We start from the raw sequence: 14,660 nt of genomic DNA on the forward strand, positions 1-14,660 counted from the left end.
ATTGTGTATATGTACCACCTCTTCTTTATCCATTCATCTGCTGATGGACACTTAGGTTGCTTCCATTTCTTGGCTATTGTAAATAGTGCTGCGATAAACATAGGGGTGCATCTGTCTTTTTCAAACTGGGCTGCTGCATTCTTAGGGTAAATCCCTAGAAGTGGAATTCCTGGGTCAAATGGTAAGTCTATTTTGAGCATTTTGAGGAACCTCCATATTGCTTTCCACAATGGTTGAACTAATTTACATTCCCACCAGCAGTGTAGGAGGGTTCCCCTTTCTCCACATCTGTGCCAACATTTGTTGTTGTTTGTCTTCTGGATAGTGGCGATCCTTACTGGTGTGAGGTGATATCTCATAGTGGTTTTAATTTGCATTTCTCTGATGACTAGTGATGTGGACCATCTTTACATGTGCCTGTTGGCCATCTGAATTTCTTCTTTGGAGAACTGTCTGTTCAGCTCCTCTGCCCATTTTTTAATTGGATTATTTGCTTTTTCTTTGTTGAGGTGTATGAGCTCTTTATATATATTGGATGTCAACCCTTTATCGGATTTGTCATTTATGAATATATTCTCCCATACTGTAGGATGCCTTTTTGTTCTATTGATGGTGTTCTTTGCTGTAGAGAAGCTTTTCAGCTTGATATAGTCCCATTTGTTCATTTTTGCTGTTGTTTCCCTTGCCTGGGGAGATATGTTCATGAAGAAGTCACTCATGTTTATGTCCAAGAGATTTTTGCCTAAGTGTTTCTCTAAAAGTTTTGTGGTTTCATGACTTACATTCAGGTCTTTGATCCATTTCAAATTCACTTTTGTGTATGGGGTTAGACAATGATTCAGTTTCATTCTCTTACATGTAGCTGTCCAGTTTTGCAAACACCAGCTGTTGAAGATGCTGTCATTTCCCCATTGTATATCCATGACTCCTTTATCATATATTAATTTACCATATATGTTTGGGTTCATATCTGGACTCTCTATTCTGTTCCACTTGTCTGTGGGACTGTTCTTGTGCCAGTACCAAATTGTCTTAATTACTGTGGCTTTGTAGTAGAGCGTGAAGTTGGGAAGTGAGAACCTCCCTGCTTTATTGTTCCTTCTCAGGATTCCTAAGGCTATTCAGAGTCTTTTCTGGTTCCATATGAATTTTAACACTATTTGTTCCACTTTGTTAAAGAACGATTGCATTGAATATGTAGATTGCTTTAGGCAGGATGGCCATTTTGACAATATCAATTCTTCCTAGCCAAGAGCATGGGATGAGTTGCCATTGGTAAGTGTACTCCTTAGTTTCTCTTAAGAGTGTCTAGTAGTTTGCAGGGTATATAGGTCTTTCACTTCCTTGGTAAGGTTTATTCCTAGCTATTTTATACGTTTTGATACAATTGTGAATGGAAATGTTTCCTAATTTCTCTTTCTGCTAGTTCATCATTAGTGTATAGGAAAGCAACAGTTTTCTGTGTATTAATTTTGTATCCTACAACTTTGCTGAATTCAGATATTTGTTCTAGTAGTTTTGGAGAGGAGTCTTTAGGGTTTTTTATGTACAATATCATGTCATCTGCAAATAGTGACAGTTTGATTTCTTCTTTACCAATTTGGATTGGTTGTATTTCTTTGTTTTGTCTGATTGCCGTGGCTAGGACCTGCAGTAATATGTTGAATCACAGTGGGGAGAGCGGGCATCCCTGTCTTGTTCCCGATCTTAGACGAATAGCATTCAGTTTCTCGCTGTTAAGTATGATGTTGGCTGTGGGACTGTCATATATGGCCTTTATTATGTTGATGGACTTGCCCTCTATACACATTTTGTTGAGAATTTTTATCATGAATGGATGTTGAATTTTGTCTAATGGTTTTTCAGGGACTATAGAGATGATCATGTGGTTTTTGTCCTTCTTTTTGTTGATGTGGTGGATGATGTTGATGGATTTTCGAATGTTGTACCATCCTTGCATCTCTGGGATGAATCCCACTTGGTCATGGGGTATGATCCTCTTGACGTATTTTTGATTTCGTTTTGCTAATATTTTGTTGAGTATTTTTGCATCTATGTTCATCAGGGATATTGGTCTGTAGTTTTCTTTTTTGGTGGGGTCTTTGACTGCTTTTGGTATTAGAGTGATGCTGGCTTCGTAGAATTAGTTTAGAAGTATTCTCTCCTCTTCTATTTTTTGGAAAACTTTAAGGAGAATGGGTATTATGTCTTCTCTATATGTCTGATAAAATTCAGCGGTGAATCCATCTGGCCAGCGGTTTTGTTCTGGAGTAGTTCTTTTATTACATTACCAATTCAATTTCATTCCTGGTAATTGGTCTGTTTGAATTTTCTGTTTCTTCCTTGGTCAGTCTTGGAAGATTGTATTTTTCTAGGAAGTTGTCCAATTCTTCTAGGTTCTCCACCTTGTTACCATATAGATTCTCATAGTACTCTCTAATAATTTTTGGTATTTCTGTTGGGTCCACCGTGATTTTTCCTTTCCATTTCTGATTCCTTTTCTTCTGTTATTATCATTAATCATCGATTCCATGAAGAACATTATGTTTACTAGGCTCCCCCCTTGAACAAGTTCCCCCCACACCACCCCAACACAGTCACTGTACATCAGCATAGTAAGATGCTGTGGCATCATTACTTATCTTCACTCTGTTGCGCAGCCCTCCCCATGCCACCCCACATGCTAATTATACATGCTAATCATAATACCCCCTTCCTTTTCCCTGCCTTTATCCCTGCCTTCACATGCATCCTCCCTAGACCCTTTCCCTTTGGTAACTGCTAGTCCATTCTTGGGATCTGTTATTCTGGTGCTGTTTTGTTCCTTCAGTTATTCTTTACTCTTATACTCCACATATGAGTGAATTCATTTGATACTTGTCTTTCTCTGCCTGGCTTATTTCACAGAGCATAATACCCTCTAGCTCCATCCATGTTGTTGCAAATGGTAGAATTTGTTTTCTTCGTAGGGCTGAGTAATATTCCATTGTGTATATGTACCACATCTTCTTTATCAATTCATCTACTGATGGACATTTAGGTTGCTTCCATTTCTTGGCTATGGTAAATAGTGCTGTGATAAACATAGGGGTGCATATGTCTTTTTCAAATTGGGATGCTGCATTCTTAGGGTAAATTCCAAAAGTGGAATTCCTGGGTCAAATGGTATGTCTATATTGAGCTTTTTGAGGAACCTCCATACTGCTTTCCACAATGGTTGAACTAATTTACATTCCCAGCAACAGTGTAGGAGAATTCCCCTTTCTCCACAACCTCGCAAACATATGTTGTTGTTTGTCTTCGGATGGTGGCAATCCTTAATGGTGTGTGGTGACATCTCATTGTGCTTTTAATTGGCCTTTCTCTGATGACTAGTGATGTGGAACATCTTTTCATGTATCTGTTGGCCATCTGAATTTGTAATTTGGAGAACTGTCTGTCCAGCTCCTCTGCCCATTTTTTAATTGGATTATTTGCTCTTTGTTTTTTGAGGTGCGTGAGTCCTTTATATATTTTGGATGTTAACCCTTTATCAGATCTCTCATATATGAATATATTCTCCCATACTATAGGACCCCTTTTTGTTCTATTGATGGTGTCCTTTGCTGTAGAGAAGCTTTTCAGCTTAATATAGTCCCACTTGTTCATTTTTTATTTTGTTTTCCTTGCCCAGGGAGAGGTGTTCATGAAGAAGTCGCTAATGTTAATATCCAAGAGATTTTTGCCTATGTTTTTTTTCTAAGTTTTATGGTTTCATGGCTTACATTCAGGTCTTTGATAAATTTTGAATTCACTTTTGTGTATGGGGTTAGACAGTGATCCAGTTTCATTCTCTTACATGTAGCTGCCCAGTTTTGCCAGCACCATCTATTGAAGAGACTGTCATGTCCCCATTGTATGTCCACGGCTCCTTTATCATATATTAATTGACATATATGTTGGGTTAATGTCTGGGGTCTGTAATCTGTTCCACTGGTCTGTGGCTCTGTTCTTGTGCCAGTACCAAATTGTCTTGATTACTGTGGCTTTGTAGTAGAGCTTGAAGTTGGGGAGTGAGATCCCCCCCACTTTATTCTTCTTTCTCAGGCTTGCTTTGTCTATTCGGGGTCTTTGGTGTTTCCATATGAATTTTTGAACTATTTGTTCCTGTTCATTGAAGAATGTTGTTGGTAATTTGATATGGATTGCATCAAATCTGTATATTGCTTTGGGCAGGATGGCCATTTTAACGATATTAATTCTTCCTAGCCAAGAGCATAGGATGAGCTTCCATTCGTTAGTGTCCTCTTTAATTTCTCTTAAGAGTGTCTTATAGATTTCAGGGTATAGGTCTTTCACTTCTTTGATTAGGTTTATTCCTAGGTATTTTATTCTTTTTGATGCAGTTGTGAATGGAATTGTTTTCCTGATTTCTCTATCTATTGGTACACTGTTAGTGTATAGGAAAGCCACAGACTTCTGTGTGTTAATTTTGTATCCTGCAACTTTGCTGTATTCTGATATCAGTACTAGTAGTTTTGCAGTGGAGTCTTTAGGGTTTTTTATGTACAATATCATGTCATCTGCAAATAGTGACAGTTTAACATCTTCTTTACCAATTGGTATTCCTTGTATTTTTTTGTTTTGTCTAATTGCCATGGCTAGGACCTCCAGTACTATGTTGAATAAGAGTGGAGAGAGTGTGCATCCCTGTCTTTTCCCCATCTCAGAGGAAAAGCTTTCAGCTTCTCGCTGTTCAGTATGATATTGGCTGTGGGTTTATCGTATATGGCCTTTATTATGTTGAGGTACTTGCCCTCTATACCCATTTTGCTGAGAGTTTTTATCATTAATGGATGTTGAATTTTGTCAAATACTTTTTCAGCATCTATGGAGATGATCATGTGGTTTTTGTCCTTCTTTTTGTTCATGTGGTGGATGATGTTGATGGATTTTTGAATGCTGTATCATCCTTGCATCCATGGGATGAATCCCACTTGTTCATGGTGTCTGATTCTTTTGATATATTTCTGAATTTGGTTTGCTAATAGTTTATTGAGTATTTTTGCATCTACATTCATCAGGGATATTGGTCTGTAATTTTCTATTTTGGTGGGGTCTTTGCCTGGTCTTGGTATTAGGGTGATGTTGGCTTCATAGAATGAGTTTGGGAGTATTACCTCCTCTGCTATTTTTTGGAAAACTTTAAGGAGAATGGGTATTATATCTTCTCTATATGTCTGATAAAATTCCAAGGTAAATCCATATGGCCTGGGGGTTTTGTTCTTGGGTAGTTTTCTGATTACCACTTCAATTTCTTTACTGGTATTTGGTTTGTTTAGATTTTCTGTTTCTTCCTTGGTCAGTTTTGGAAACTTGTATTTTTCTAGGAATTTGTCCATTTCTTCTAGGATTTCCAGCTTCTTAGCATACAGATTTTTATAGTAGGCTCTAATAATTCCTTGTATTTCTGTTGGGTCCGTCGTGATGTTTCCTTTCTCTTTTCTGATTCTGTTGATGTGTGTTGATTCTCTTTTTCCCTTAATAATTCTGCCTAGAGGATTATCTATTTTGTTTATTTTGTCAAAGAACCAGCTCTTGGTTTCATTGTTTTTTTCTATTGTGTTATTCTTTTCAATTTTGTTTATTTCTTCTCTGATCTTTATTATGTCCCTCCTTCTGCTGACTTAGGCCTCATTTGTTCTTCTTTTTCCAATTTTGATAATTCTAATGTTAGACTATTCATTTGAGTTTGTACTTATTTTCTGTCTGGCAGATCTGTCCTTTGGAGTGAATGGTGTGTTGAAGTCCCCTAAACTGAATGAATTGCATTCTATTTCCTCCTTTAGTTCTGTTAGTATTTGTTTCACATATGCTGGTGCTCCTGTGTTGGGTGCATATATATTTATAATGGTTTTGTCCTCTTGTTGGACTGAGCCCTTTATCATTATGTAATGTCCTTCTTTATCTCGTTACTTTCTTTGTTTTGAAGTCTATTTTGTCTGATACTAGTACTGCAACACCTGCTTTTTTCTCCCTATTGTTTGCATGAAATATCTTTTTCCAACCCTTGACTTTTAGTCTGTGCATGTCTTTGGGTTTGAGGTGAGTCTCTTGTAAGAAGTATATAGATGGGTCTTGTTTTTTTTTATCCATTCTGTGACTACGTCTTTTGATTGGTGCATTCAGTCCATTTACATTTAGGGTGATTATCAATAGGTATGCACTTATTGACATTTCAGGCTTTAGATTCATGATTACCAAAGGTTCCAGGTTACTTGCCTTACTGTCTAAGAGTCTAACTTAACTCACTTAGTATGCTGTTACAAACAAAATCTAAAGGTTCTTTTCTATTTCTCCTTTTTCTTCCTCCTTTATTCTTTATATATTGGGTATCAGATTCTATACTTTTTCTCTATCCCTTGATTGGCTTTGGGGATAGTCAACTTAATTTTGCATTTCCCTCACAATCAGCTGCTCCACCCTTCCTACCATGATTTTACTACCTCTGGTGACAGCTATCCAACCCTAGGAACACTTCCGTCTATAGCAGTCCCTCCAAAATAGACTGCATAGATGGTTTGTGGGAGGTAAACTCTCTCAGTTTTTGCTTATCTGGAAATTGTTTAATTCCCCCTTCAAATTTAAATGATAATCTCGCTGGAAAAAGTAATCTTTGTTCCAGGCCTTTCTGCTTCATGGCATTAAATACATCATGCCACTCCCTTCTGGCCTGTAAGGTTTCTGCTGAGAAGTCTGTTGTTAGTCTGATGGGCTTTCCTTTGTATGTGATCTTATTTCTGCCTCTGGCTGCTTTTCACAGTGTGTCCTTATCCTTGATGTTTCCCATTTTAATTACTATGTGTCTCGGTGTTGTCTTCCTTGGGTCCCTTGTGTAGGGGGATCTGTGGATCTCCATGGCCTGAGCGACTATCTCCTTCCCCAGATTGGGGAAGTTTTCGGCAACTACCTCCTCAGACACTTTCTATCCCTTTCTCTCTTTCTTCTTCTTCTGGTATCCCTATAATGCGAATATTTTTCCGTTCGGATTGGTCACACAGTTCTCTCAATTTTCTTTCATTCTTAGAGATCCTTTTTTCTCTCTGTGCCTCAGCTTCTTTGTATTCCTCTTCTCTAGTTTTTATTTCATTTGTCTCCTCCACCGTATCCAACCTGCTTTTAATACCCTCCATCATGTTCTTCAATGATTGAATCTCCGACCTGAATTCATTCCTGAGTTCTTGGATGTCTTTCCGTACCTCCATTTGGATGTTGATGATTTTTATTTTGAACTCCCTTTCAGGAAGAGTAACGAGGTCCATTTCATTTAAATCTTTCTCGGGACTTGTATTAACAACGAATCTGGACAAGATTCCTTTGGCATTTCGTGTTTGTATATCGCACCCTCTAGTGTCCAGAAGCTCTATTCTGGAGCTGCTGAGCCCCTGAAGCAATGTCAGGGGTCACAGGGGAGCGGTACTGGGGGAAGGAAAGAGCTGTTCCCAGCCTCCTGGCTCCTGTGCCTGTCTCCACTGCCTGAGCCAGTGGGCTGGGCACACAGGTATAAGTTTTTGTCCCAGAGCAGGCATATATTGATCCCTGCTTTCCACAAGCAACCGGAATCCCAGTCTCCCCAGGAACACTGCCTATATTAACTTTCCAACCCGGTAGTCATGCGAGTCTCATGAAAGCACCATGAAATGTAGGTTTGTGCTCCCAGAGCAGATCTCCGGAGCTAGGTATTCAGCAGTCCCAAACCTTCCACTCCCTCCCTGCTCCATTTCTCTTCCTCCCACCAGTGAGCTGGGGTCAGGGAGGGGCTCAGGTCCCATGGAGCCACAGCTCTGGTACGTTACCCTGTTCCGTGAGGTCTGCTCTTTTCTCCATGTGTGTGCAGTCTGACGCGTCCTCTTTCTTGTTGCTCCCTCAGTCTTAGTTGCGCCAATTAAGTTTTCTAATTGTATCATTTTAGGAGGAAGCCTCTGTCTCTCCTCTCACGCTGCCATCTTTAATCTCTCTTTCCTTTACATTTGTCTTAATTTTATTGGTAGGTTTACAAAACTCAAACAGGTATTGCCAGGCCCTTATCAATTCCCCCACCCCCACTCTCAGCCTGAGCAGCTTCCACCACATGGCCCTTTGTTAATACCTTACTGTTAAAATGTTTAAACATCCTAGTGGGAATAAATCACTTTTAGGTTTTATACTCTTTCCTAGCATTCATCATGAGAACTTGTTCGTTATATTTCAGAAGGTGGGTAACTGTTGACAGTTAGACTTGATTAATGATTGCGCATGGAGACCCCTTAACAGAATCTTATTGTTAACAGCCATTTCATCAATAAATATGAGAGATGCGTTCTTGGCACCACTCTTGTGCTGTCACACCTTGAGTCCCCTGGCTGGTCCTTAGGTCTTCAACGACCAATCGCGTCTCTTCTCTCATCTATGGGTCAGAGACAGGGAAGGGACCCGATAAGTGGCGCCTGAACAGGGACCGGAAAGACGGTCAAAGCTTAGGGCAGAGAATCTCCACTTGGCGGCGCTTGCAATTCACAGGTGGGGAAAGCACCGAAGATCGTCGATCCAGTAAGATTCCCAGGAAAGCATACGTAGGGAACAGGATTGAGACGTCAGGGACACTATAATAGGCCAAAACAAAACTAAAGCAGCTAAACCGGAGGATTATTTAAAATTACTCCATGCCCTTCTAAAAAACCTCAGGAGTGATAACTTTTAAAAAGGACTTTGCTCAACTTCAAAAATATATTAAAAAATATTGTTATTGGTTACCACCACAAGGGACACTTAAACAAGCTGATTGGGATAATGTCTTAAGAGACTTTAAAAAGGCTCACAGGCAGGGAAATGTCATCCCTATGCCTGTTTGGTCTTTATGTAATTTGATCACTCTCACCTTGCAGTCTTTGCAAATTCCCCCACTGTCTGAAACCAAGTCAGATACACAAGAGGGTGAGAGAGAACTCTTAGATGATGTGGTGGAATCAAGTACACGATCTTCATCCACACATCCATCTGACTCCTCTTCCTCTTCTTCAGAGACTGATGATGAGAATTCTGTTCATTCCTCTCATGGTAAAAAATCCCCAGTGTCTGTTCCTGCTATGTCTGCCTTCTCAGCAGGAATACTTAAAGCCCAGAAGGAGGGAGATACAGATGCTTATCTGACACCCTTAGTAGCACCAGTTAATTTAACTCTTTATGGGCCAGGTGAGGATCCTGATTTTCCGCAAGTAGGGGTCAAAGCACTTTATACACCTATTCCTTACAAGACATTAAAAGACTTTAAACAGGCTATTTCTTCTTATGGTATTAATTCTCCTTATGTTGTGGGTCTCTTGAGGGGGTTAGCAGAACAGGAAAGGATGATTCCTCACGATTGGGATTTATTGGCTCATACTTGTCTAGACTCTTCTGAGTTTTTACAATTTAAAACCTGGTGGTATGAGGAAGCAAAAGCACAAGCTTTGAGAAATCAGCATGCCAATCCTTCAATTCTTATAACTGCTGAACAACTAGCAGGACAAGGAGACTGGCTGCAGATAGAAAGACAAGCTGGATAGAAGACATAGCAGTAACACAAGTACATCTGTGTTGCTTAAAAGCCTGGGAGAAAATACAAGCAGCTGGAAAGCCTGCCTTGCCATTTAGTAAGCTTAAACAAGGGCTTAATGAATCCTGTTGACTTTGTTGTGAGATTGCAAGATAATTTGAGAAAGACAGTAGCACATCCAGATTTGAGAGATCTGTTGTTACAGATGCTAGCCTATGATAATGCAAATACAGAGTGTCAGAGAGTTCTTAGACCTTTAAAAGCCACAGGAGCTAGAATGGAAGATTATATCAAAGCCTGTGCTGATATAGGTTCACCTACATATCAAGCTAATTTACTAGCAACTGCTATGAAGGGAAGGTCAAAGAGAAATGTAGGAAATTTGAAATGTTTTGGTTGTGGCAGACAAGGGCATATGAAAAAGGACTGCCGATCACAGAAGAAAACAAAAGAGCCAAATCGCCGTCTGTTTGCCCAAAATGTAAAAAAGGGAGACATTGGTTACGTGAATGTGGTTCAAAATTTGATGAAGATGGTAATCCTATCAATGAGTGTCAGCCTTTAAACCTTCAATCGGGCCAGCCTCTGAGGCCCTAGAAAATAATACAGAGGCATCCTCTCCAATTAAAAGAACATGGCATGATTTATAAGCAGCAACTAAAGGAATTGCTGCTGTAGATCTTGCCTCTTCTCAATCTGTATATTTACACCAATCACAAGAAGTCCAATTACTTAGTACAGGAATTTTTGGTCCTTTACCAGCCAATTCTGTAGGATTACTTTTAGGCCGTAGTAGCTGGACTCTAAAAGGATTAATAGTAAGACCTGGAGTTATTGATCAAGATTATATGGGTGAGATTAAAATAATGGTATCATCTGATAAGGAATTATATATACCTCAAGGAGAAAGAATTGCTCAGTTACTTTTACTTCCCTATCTCCCACCTTCAACAACACCTTATGAGAGGGGACAAGGTGGATTTGGAAGTACAAATAAACAAACATGGCTTAATACAAAAATTACATCTGACAGACCTCAATGCAAAATCAGTATTCAAGGCAAGTCTTTTACAGGATTGTTAGATACAGGGGCTGATGTATCTGTAATTGTTCTTAAATATTGGCCAAAAAATTGGCCCAAACAAGAAAAGCATATTCAAGTTTCAGGTATCATACAGCTTCTCAAGTATGGCAAAGTTCAGCTACCTTACATTGTCTAGACCCTGAAAAACAATTAGGTTTGTTAAAACCTTTAATTGTTGATGTAGCAAGTAATCTCTGGGGATGAGATTTAATGCAACAATGGCATACTACATTATCTTTTGATGAGCCTTCATCAATTCAGTCTTTTTCTTAGGGGTCACTGATAAATGGCTGCCAGCTCCTATACCATTACAGTGGACCACTCAGACGCCTGTTTGGGTGGATCAATAGCCCCTCAATAAAGAAAAATTGGTAGCCTTACACACATTAGTTCAAGAACAGCTTCAGCTAGATAGGTTAGAATTTTCCACAAGCACGTGGAATTCTCCTGTATTTGTTATAAAAAAGAAATCAGGAAATTAGAGACTTTTGCAAGACTTGAGACAAATTAATGCAGTTCTTAAACCTATGGGACCTTTGCAACAAGGCCTCCCTTCTCCGGCTATGGTTACAAAAGACTGGAACATGGCTATAATTGATCTTAAAGATTGTTTTTTTTACAATTCCTTTAGCCATATAGATAGGGAAAAGTTTGCTTTTACTGTCCCTTCTTTAAACTTGCAGGCACCTTCAGAAAGATTCCAATAGAAAGTACTTCCTCAAGGAATGTTAAACAGCCCTCCAATTTGTCAAAATTATGTGCACAGAGCTTTCAGCCTATACATGAAAAATGGCCTTCAGCTTATATCATTCATTATATGGATGATATTCTCATAGCCCTACTTAGGCATCTATCTCTTACCAATATTCTCAATGAGACTGAAGTTGAATTAAAACAATGGGGATTACAAATAGCACCAGATAAAATACAAATGCAATACCCAATGAATTATTTGGGAAGTAAAATTCAAGAAAATTCAATAATCCCTCAGAAAATTCATATTAGGAGAGATCATCTTAAAACTTTAAATGATTTTCAAAAGCTCTTAGGAGATATTAATTGGATCCGACCATAATTGGGAATTCCAACTTATAAATTACAACATCTTTTCAATACCTTAAAAGAACCCTCAGATCTTAATAGTCCTAGAGACTTAACCTCAAAAACTGAGGAAGATCTCAAATGGATAGAACAACACATCCAAAAGACTCAATTATCAAGAATTGACTTACACAAACCCTTATTTTTATTAATTTACTCCTCATTCTCCTACAGGATTGCTCTGTCAATGTGATGGTTGGTTAGAATGGATATTTTTGCAGAATCAAACCAAACCCTCCTTACAACCTTACATTGACAAAGTAGCCTCCATTATCCTTAAAGGACGACAGAGACTAAGACAGATGATTGGTCAAGACCCTCACTCCATTATTCTTCCCTTATCTAAACAAAATATTATGCAAGTATTTCAAGAAAATACTCATTGGCAAACTGCACTTTCAGATTATTTAGGAAATATTGACTGTCATTTCCCTAAGAATAAATTATTTTCCTTTTTTCAGTGCCATCAATGGATCCTTCCTCAAAAGACTTCTCCTAATCCATTATTAAATACTGTTACCTGTTTTACAGATGGAACAAAATTTTTAAAGCACCCTATACAATTTGTTCTGGTTTTTCAAAAACTTTTCAAACGTCTTTTACTTCTGCACAACAAAATGAGTTATATGCTGTATTGCAAGCTCTGCAATTTTCCAGGTCCTCTCAATATTGTTACTGACTCTGCTTATGCTGCCTTTTCTGTTCCTCTATTAGAAACTGCAACATTGGGCACTGTGTAATCTCCTATTAACACTTTATTTTCTCAATTACAGGTGTGTATCCGTCAACGTCTACATCCCTTCTTCATCACTCATATACGATCACATTCTAATTTACCAGGTCCTTTATCATATTATAATGATAAAGTAGACAAGCTTGTTTCTTTAGCTAATTACTCACCAGCTCAACGATATCACGACCTGACTCATGCTCCTTCCTTCACCTTACAGAAGCGTTTTTCTCTCTCTGCATCTGAAGCTCAAAATATTTTGAATTCTTGTCCAACCTGTTCTCAAATTTATTCTCCTCATTTACAAGCAGGAACCGTTCCCAGGGGAACGTGCTCTAACACCCTATGGCAAATGGATGTTACTATTGTTCCTGAATTTGGAACTCTTAAACATGTTCATGTTTCTACTGATACTTATTCTTCCATTTTGTGGGCAACAGCTTTAACAGGAGAACCATCTAATCATGTTATTACTCATCTTTTACAAGCATTTGCAGTATTAGGCATTCCTGCCACCATAAAAACTGACATTACTCCCGTTTACCTCTCCTCTACGCTAAAGAAATTTTTTCAGCTGTATAATATCACTCATAAAACAGGCATTCTTTACAATTCTACGGGTCAAACTCTAACTGAACATTGTCATCTTACTCTTAAGCATTATTTGTTAAAACAAAAAGGGGGATTACTCCCCGATATGATAAAATTAACTGCAAATCAACAATTAATGCATGCTTTACATGTTCTCAATTTTGATCTTTTAAAAGGTGATGGACGATCAGCTATGGAAATACATTTTTCTGACAATATTTCTTTTCCTGAAACAACAGCAGTTCCTGTATGGTGGTCTCCAATAGGTTCTTCACAGTGGTATAAAGGTCATATTAAAGTGTGGGGCAAAGGGTTTGTTTGTGTTGTTACAGAGGATTAACGTTTGATTTGGCTGCCCAGAAAAAGAATTAAGATACAATATGAAGAAGAACTCCCAACATCAACATCCTATGGAAGAGTTGCTCCAGAGGATGGCCACCAACAAACTTCATCACTGGAATGAAGCTTCCTGGATAGTGAAGTTTCTACTTTTGTTTTTGGTGATAGCATTCATACATATACACACTGCACAAGCTTGCACTATTACAGCTAGTGTGAGCAGTCCTCCATATTTAGGCCGAGGAGTAGTCCTTCAGTGTGTATCCACCTTTTCTACTCCTGTAGGTCCTATAGTATGGAAAAAAGACGGCAAAGAGATATATAGACAAAAGTATGGAGGAAAACTTGGATGGTATAATGCAACTGATCAGTCTAAAAGAGACAATATTCGCTACAACATTTATAAAACAGTTTTGACCAGAAATGATATTGGCAATTATTCTTGTGAGAAGTATCAAAAAGGAACTCCTGATATATTATATAAAAGTAGTTATGTCTACCTAGACATATCACTATCTCCAGAGAGGGAGTTTTCTTCACCTAATATGTGGTTACAATTCGCAGGTCAAGGATAGAACAAGTCATCTTTTCGTGTAGCAGGAGATTCCTCTATTAGTGGATTATTAAAGAGAAATTTGATAGATATAGGACTCCCTTTTCCTGTTTTTACTAATATTTCAGGAATAAACATTACTCACTCTCCTAAAGTTCTTACTTGTGAAGTTCAATTGAACTTACCTGTCAGTACTACTATAGTTTCTGAATGTATATGTATTAATTGCACTCATATTCCTTCCTACTGCAATTCTACCATTCGTGTAAAATGGCCTTTTGGATATAGACTTCCAAATGGCTGGGTGTTCTTATGCAATAACAAATCATATCAAGCCTTTTCTTCACATTATCAAGGTGTTTGTGGAGTGGGACATATTCTTCCTGCTCTTATAGACCATCCTGGATATAAACACAGACAGGTTTCTTGAGCCCTGCCACCTGATTGTGATGACAACTTGAAGTTGTTGGATCCTGTCACTGTAGCTGTCTCTGCTGCATTCATCTTACCAGTTCCAGGACTCGTTGTAGGAATGCAAAATGAAATATTCAAGATGGCCTGTGCATACAGTAAAACAATAAATCTGACTGCTTCTGTATTACCTGAACTCAACCAAGAACTAGGAGAAGTGCGAGTTGCAGTACTTCAAGACCATGCTACTATAGACTACCTGTTGTTAAAAGAACATATGGGATGTGAACAGTTTCCA

General features: G+C 38.5%; 1 long non-coding RNA gene across 3 annotated transcripts in view; it reads right to left on the reverse strand.

The window, feature by feature from the left end:
- LOC130682037 (uncharacterized) overlaps nt 1-14,660 on the reverse strand; it is an 86,185-nt gene that overhangs the window by 5,780 nt on the left and 65,745 nt on the right. Inside the window, exon 4 of one of the 3 annotated variants that reach the window (XR_008995343.1) lies at nt 13,553-13,686. The exons of the other annotated variants lie outside the window; for them this stretch is intronic. This is a non-coding gene — a long non-coding RNA (uncharacterized LOC130682037). Of the gene's footprint in view, nt 1-13,552; nt 13,687-14,660 lie in introns of those variants that run through there. 3 annotated transcript variants of the gene reach the window in all.

This window comes from Manis pentadactyla, chromosome X (genome assembly GCF_030020395.1).
Source record: "Manis pentadactyla isolate mManPen7 chromosome X, mManPen7.hap1, whole genome shotgun sequence".
NCBI lineage: Eukaryota > Metazoa > Chordata > Mammalia > Pholidota > Manidae > Manis > Manis pentadactyla.